General features: G+C 31.9%; 1 long non-coding RNA gene across 3 annotated transcripts; it reads left to right on the forward strand.

The window, feature by feature from the left end:
* The first annotated feature begins 614 nt into the window (after nucleotides 1–614).
* LOC141710836 (uncharacterized) lies at nucleotides 615–6,025 on the forward strand. 3 transcript variants are annotated; one of them, XR_012571085.1, is made up of 4 exons: nucleotides 615–1,361; nucleotides 1,984–2,189; nucleotides 2,287–2,373; nucleotides 5,514–6,025. It is a non-coding gene; the product is annotated as an uncharacterized LOC141710836 (long non-coding RNA). The 3 variants fall into 3 exon arrangements; XR_012571084.1 differs by lacking the exon at nucleotides 5,514–6,025 and adding an exon at nucleotides 2,445–3,602 and having other exon boundaries at nucleotides 2,287–2,362; XR_012571086.1 differs by lacking the exon at nucleotides 5,514–6,025 and adding an exon at nucleotides 2,445–3,602 and having other exon boundaries at nucleotides 615–952; nucleotides 2,287–2,362.
* The last annotated feature ends 753 nt before the right edge of the window (nucleotides 6,026–6,778 follow it).

Here is a 6,778-nt window from a genome sequence, read left to right on the forward strand (position 1 = left end):
GGCATTGCCTATCAGTTCTTTCATAAGTTCCTCTTGTGCACGTCGCATCTGCTGAAATTGGTCCACCAAGGTTGCAATCCCTTGTTCCACTACAGGCAACCGTTTCATGTCTTCCTTCAAGATTTTCAATTCACTTTCCATTGACTCCACCCGCGTATCCATTCTAGTGTTTGTCATAACCTCGCTCTGATACCAAATGATAGAACCTTTGATATATATCAGCAACAAAAACCAACAATAACCTAAGAATATCAGAGATTCAAGAGTGTTTTATTGAATATAATATCAGAAAGATAGATACCCAGGTATTCGAGAGACCTGGTACTCTCCCTAGACCATAAGTAGCTCAATACAAATCAATTTCTGCCTGTCTCTCTCAACTCCTCTTTTGACAATATATTCTGTCACAATCAGTACTTTCCAAATATAGAAGATACTAATTTATTCTCCCAGATTCCTATTAATTAATAATAGCATATATATATTACATATCTTCTAATTGATTTAGTAATATCAATTAGACAGTCTAGCCACCCCTTTTATTGCGCCTCGAACTACACGTATTCGAGGCGCAATAAAAGGATGGAATTTGTTCATGCCGAGATTACTGGTAACATTGTCTATTTGAAGCTTAATTTGAACACTTCAACGTTTTTGATATTCGATATCAATTGGGATCTAAAGATAGGGAGATTTCTATATAGAGATGGAAATCATAACAAGGATGAATCTGATGTGGTACAGATACGAAGACATTAATTCCCCTTTAACCAGTTTAAGTTACCAGCATGGGTGCGAGATGGTTTTCATCGGGTGAATTATAAGAGTACTTGGAGGGAACATCATGGTGGATGTCTGAATTCCTTGTTTGAAGCACACATGAGGAAATTCTATAAACCTGATCAAGACCATGTATCTAAGGTACTGGCTGACCGGCATAATCAAGACTCAAGTAAGAATCTAAAAGCAACTATATCATATGCCACATGCACCTGCTAAACTTCCTCCACTGTGTTCAATATGTCATCATAAAGCACCTAAATTTGGAAACCTCTTCAATAATTTACCTATGCAGAGCTAGAAAAAATGCTATAGATGGCTTTCCTGAAACTAATTTCTTGGCTAAAGGTAATTTGGTATGTACAGAGGGGTTTTGCCGGATGGCCAGGTAGAAAAAATGCTATGGTAGATGAATGATTTTTGTTCACAACTCGAGGTTCTCACTTGTGCTCAATATCATAACAGTAGGATGCTCATTCGGCTGTCTGGGGACAATAAAAGAAGTTTATTAGTTTGTGGATGTATTTGCAACTGGTCACCTGATCATGACCTATATAATTCCTTTTTTATATTTGTAGCAGGTACCAAGTATATTAAATCAGCCTACTTTGCTGTCTCGCTTTGGCAGAAGTTTGAATTAGTTAGAGTCTTCTTCATTGCTTGGCATGCTGTGAAATACATTTATTCAATTTAAGATCAGTCAGACTTCCAAGATTATCTGTCCTAATATGTATATGGTTACACATGATTGACAGTTTTCAAATATATCTCTGTAACTAGGTTGGCTCGAAAATAAGTCTTTGAATATTGTTAAAATGTACACTTGATATGCTCGACCAAGTTTCTAAAAATTGAAAATTTTCTTTTCTGGTAACTTCTTAATAAAAAAAATTATTAGTCTAGAAAAAAAATTACTTTCTAAGTGGGTCATTTTTTGCTCTAGTCAGTATCCCTATTATGAGGTGCCATGATTTCGTTATTGCCTATGCCTGTAAAATGCAATTCTCTTTCTTTTTGTGAATTTTGTCATCTTCAAGGCTAATGAATTTGCATATTCATTCTTTCAACTTGTGGAGCATAATTTATGTGTGAATGTGTGTTTGTGTAATTCACTGTGATTAATTTTTCAAAGCTGAACATACCCGAGAAGTATCTGTAACTTCAGCTTCTATAGCTAATCATCAATCATTTTTTTGTCAACAGTTGGAAATGCAGAAATGAGGATGCACTAGAATGGTCTGCATGAAAAAAAATGCAATTGGTGCTTCTTGTAGACTGTGATACCTTTGTGAAGAATTTAGTGTTGGTAGTATCGTCCATCATGATATACAGCTGAACAATAACTTATGATTTTGAACCTTTGCTACGCCATACATACTCTGATACATGTGCTGAATACTTTAAAAACGGTATCTATGTCCGTTCGTACTTCATAATAATTTGATAAAGTCACTATAAGATTGTATTTTTTTCTTTTCACCTTTTATGTTAATTTTCAATTAGCAGATTGGCAATTTTGTATAGCAAGGTGGCAGCCAGAAGGAGCAAGGGGAATAGAAACAAGAGTAACCTGAACATTCTGGTAAACACAAGGTATAATTATATGAAATTTTAAGTTAAACATGCAGTCTGCATAATTTATATCACTGCAACTTCTTCGTTAGGTACTCGGTTCTCAAACTCGTGAAATTACTAAAATTGCTGATGTGTATTCCTATGGGGTTCCACTAATCACCGGACAGAAAAAGCTGTCGATCTAAACTTGCCCCAAGGCCCCCCCCCCCCGCCATACAAAATGGGTGTACTCATGAGCCTTAAGTATAATGTGCTTTTCATAATTACTATTTATGTAGCAGTAATGCACCATACATGTTTATTTAGTCTGCGTCTGTATTGCTTAGACTCGGGTACGGGGTGTCGGACACGGAACATATTCGAGTGTCGAACTCGGTAGTTTTGAAAATATAGGATGCGGGGACACCGTCCAAATTTTGGACACTGGGGCCGTAGGAGGACTCGGCATAAATAATAATAACTTTTATATTAGTTTTCAATTTATAAAAAATCTCAGCAAACCCATATTTAATAATATTAAAGCTTCAGCAAAGTTTTAACAATAATTCACTACAAATAAAACAAAGAAGTCAGAACCTGATAAACTTTATAAAACTCAAACAATTAGTCTTCAAACACGGTCTCTTCACTCTTCAGAATCCTTTGTTGGAAAAGTCATTGCTTCAATTTCAGGATCATTTAACTACAAATCAGCAATCTTCAAAATGCTATCACCATGAGCAGTGTCCCCTCCTGTTAAACAAAAAAAAAATTAAATCGATGGAATAAACAACCAAAATTGATTAAATTTGTCTAATAGCTAATATATATCTTATCAATGTCTCAAAATTTACAAGGACCAGAAGTATATCTCGGTTTTTTTCTTGAGACAATTCGAACATTATTGTGCAACAAAACCAAAGCTTCTTTTCTTTGCATAGTTATCTTATTTCCTTTCGCATTCAAAATGCTACCATATGTGCTCCACTTATGCTAACAGCAAGAAGACAAGGCTGGTTGTGAAAGTAATCTAAATGTCCATGCAATATTAGCATAAATAAGCCGTAACTAGCCCACCATGATTACTGATCATTTTCATCCTGCGATGCTGTAACATGGGTCTGCTTAAAGTAATCAAGTTCACAAGCAAAAACACTGCATCCTTTTGTTACTTTTTTAAGATCTTCCGAGTTATCAAAAAAATTTCGATAACATCTAAGTGATATTTCATCATCTTCATTTGGTGGTACCCGACGAATACCACGAGCACCTCCTTGCACATATTATTGACTGTAATATTTAGGTATTTGTTCAACCTGTCCTCTATTATCTTTTGAATAACATAAAAAAACTGATTTCCCGTTGACAAATCTTCATTATCTTAATAAAAAATGCAACTATTTATATCTTCTATTATCGTACTCCACATATCATAAACTAAATGCAAGACACATAAATATGAATTGACAATTCTCAAGAACCTCATTATATGCTGCGTGAACTTCAAAAAATAATTAATTTTATGTTATCCTCCGAAGTATCACTCACTAATATGTTCTTGATCTCTCTAAATTTTAACTCAATAGAATTTCAATTACCTCTCGTTCTCTTCCAACAGGGGTCCATTGCAGTTTTCCAGGCCTCTCTTACTGTGGGGTATTGACTAAATATTGTTCTTGAAGAGGAATGATTTGATATAAAATAATTAATTTCATTAGTTTGAGTGACTAACTCTTTTATCCATTCACATTCATTCAGAATACTCATCAGACTTCTCATTAGGATTATAAATAGACTTAATTGCTCGGTATAAACACTGAACCACACATGGAGTCCAAAATATACGAGAATACTTGGTTTAGATTAACGCACCTGCTCCAATTTTAAAGTAGCAGGTGCGTTGATCGAAATTAAGTATCATTTCTAGACTACATATGTAATTCATCGTTTAAACTTGTCAGTTAACTCTATTTATGATTCTAATGAGAATTCTGATGAGTATGCTCAATGTGAATGGATTAAAGAGTTAGTCACTCAAGCTCATGATATTATTTATTTTATATTCAACCATTCCTTGCCAAAAACAAAATTTAGTCCATACTCTAATTGTTTGGCAAATCTTATTTCTGGAATCTTATTTTCACAGCCCACCTCTTCTTGTTGTGAGCGTCATTGGAGCACGTAGGGTAGCATTATGAATGCGAAGAGAAATAAGATAACTACCCAAAGAAAAAAAGGTTTGCTTTACGTGCACAATAATGTTCAGATGGTCTAAAAGAACCAGAATATACTTTCGGTCCATGTGAATTTTGGGACATTGGTAAAATATGTTATTTTAAACTTAAGTTGTTTAAGCCATTAATTTAATATTTTTTCTTATAACAGGATGAGACAGTGCTGATGGTGATAGTATTTTGGAGATTGTGGATTTGTCATTAAATGATCATGAAATTGTAGCAATAACCTTTGTTATTGAAAGTAAGCATAGCCGTGCCTGAGGGTGTTCCAAATGTTCGAAAGAACAAGGCCCTAAAATTTGAGGGCACATTTTCTAGAAGTGTTTATACATATATATATATTTTTTTTTAAATATAAAAACAATGTATAACTTTCTTTCCTAAAAAAAATATACAAATAGAAGAAAGGTTAAAAATTAGTAAATATTAAATAATTATAAATTATTATCTTGAGAAAAATTATAAAAAAATATTTTAATTCTAAATAATAAATAAGTTACAAAAAATTAGGAAAAGAATTACTAGAAAATAAGAATATTAATTTCTTTGATAAGTACTATAGACTACTACTAGTCTTGATAATAAAATATGAGGAAAATTGCAATTTTTCTTAAACAACTTATAGATTATAGATTATATCATTTTTTAAATGATACATGTTTTAGGTAATTAGTTCATTTTAAATTATATTAATAATTACATATTCAAGAAAAAATTTAATTTAAAATGTTAATTAATTAATTAATTAATGTTTATATATAGATTTCAATAAGTTTACATATGAATTAGGTTTTATGTAATTATCTTCTTGTTTATAATTATTTTCCCTTACTGTTATGTACATGTACTATTTTTTTAATTTTAAATTAATTATAATTATGTTTAAAATATAATTTTGGATTAATTTTTATTATTGTATGTATTTACTATTATTTTTTATAGATAGGACGGGAGCACATTTTTTTAGTTTTGCACATGGCACGTAAAATCTGAGGCACTACTCTGACCGAAAGCTAAGACCAACAAGGCATCTGAATAGTGAAGTGAAGTGAAGTGACTGTGTTTTAAAGACTGTGATTGTTTGACTTTTTTAAGTTTATCATGCTCTCATTCTGTGTTTTGTATGTAATGAATTATTGTTAAAACTTTGTTGAGCTTTAACATTATTAAGTTTTGGTTTGCTGAGATTTGTTATGAATGGAAAACTTTGTTGAGCTTTAATATTATTATTTTCGAAGCTATCGAGTCTAACACTAGGATACGTGTCGTGTCTAACACTCTGCACACTAGTATTCTTGGCAACACAGACCATAATACAGTTCCTGACACTTGATGATTTTATGAACTTTACATTTAGATTTTTGTTATGTAACTTCTCATTTGGAGGCATGCTCCTATTGTTGAGGGGGTTCTTAACATTATTGTTCTTTCCGTCAATTTAAAAAGTTCTAGATAATTGCAGCAGCTGTGTCATCAAATATATAAATGCCGGATGGACTAAAAGTTTGATAAAATTTGTTACTTTCCAGTTTTGTACTTGCACAGTTGCACTGCGGTAAGAGCGTGGTAAGAGCATGTGTTAGTTAAAGATAATTTTGGACTAGACCCATTGAAAGGGTAATTTTGGAATCCACGCATAAGAAATTGTAATTCACAAAAGAAATCTATTGCATGGTAATTTGCGCTTCCTTGCACATTCATTCATTCCTCATTCAAGGCCTTAGCCCTCACATGTCTCAAGGCTGCTCCATGTTTATTGATCACATTTGTCCAAATAAAGGTTAGAGCATATGTGCATTTCATAAGTTTGGCCAAAAAATAGATAAGTACTCGTACTTAAGTTGGTTTGTAACCTTTTTGTTAAATTCATGACCTTATCATTAAATTTGAATTCTAGTACCGGGGTCTTTGTAATTGTATAATAATATTTTGGATTTTTATCAAAAATATGTAAAACAATTTGATTTAATTGCCTAAATTTTTTTTATTCAAATTTAAATACTTTTATCTATCTCAACTTAAAAATAAATAAATTTGATAATTTTAATCTTATAAAATTCATGTAAAATATTTTTTTCCGAATAATCAAGGGTGAATTAAAAAAAATCTAATCGCGATTTCATTTGCATAAAATTATTTTAGAAAATTTCAAATTAAATCTTCCTTTATTTAATCAATCAAATTATGCAAGTATATTTATTTATAAA

The sequence above is a fragment of the Apium graveolens genome, chromosome 3 (assembly GCF_009905375.1).
Source record: "Apium graveolens cultivar Ventura chromosome 3, ASM990537v1, whole genome shotgun sequence".
Classification (NCBI taxonomy): domain Eukaryota; kingdom Viridiplantae; phylum Streptophyta; class Magnoliopsida; order Apiales; family Apiaceae; genus Apium; species Apium graveolens.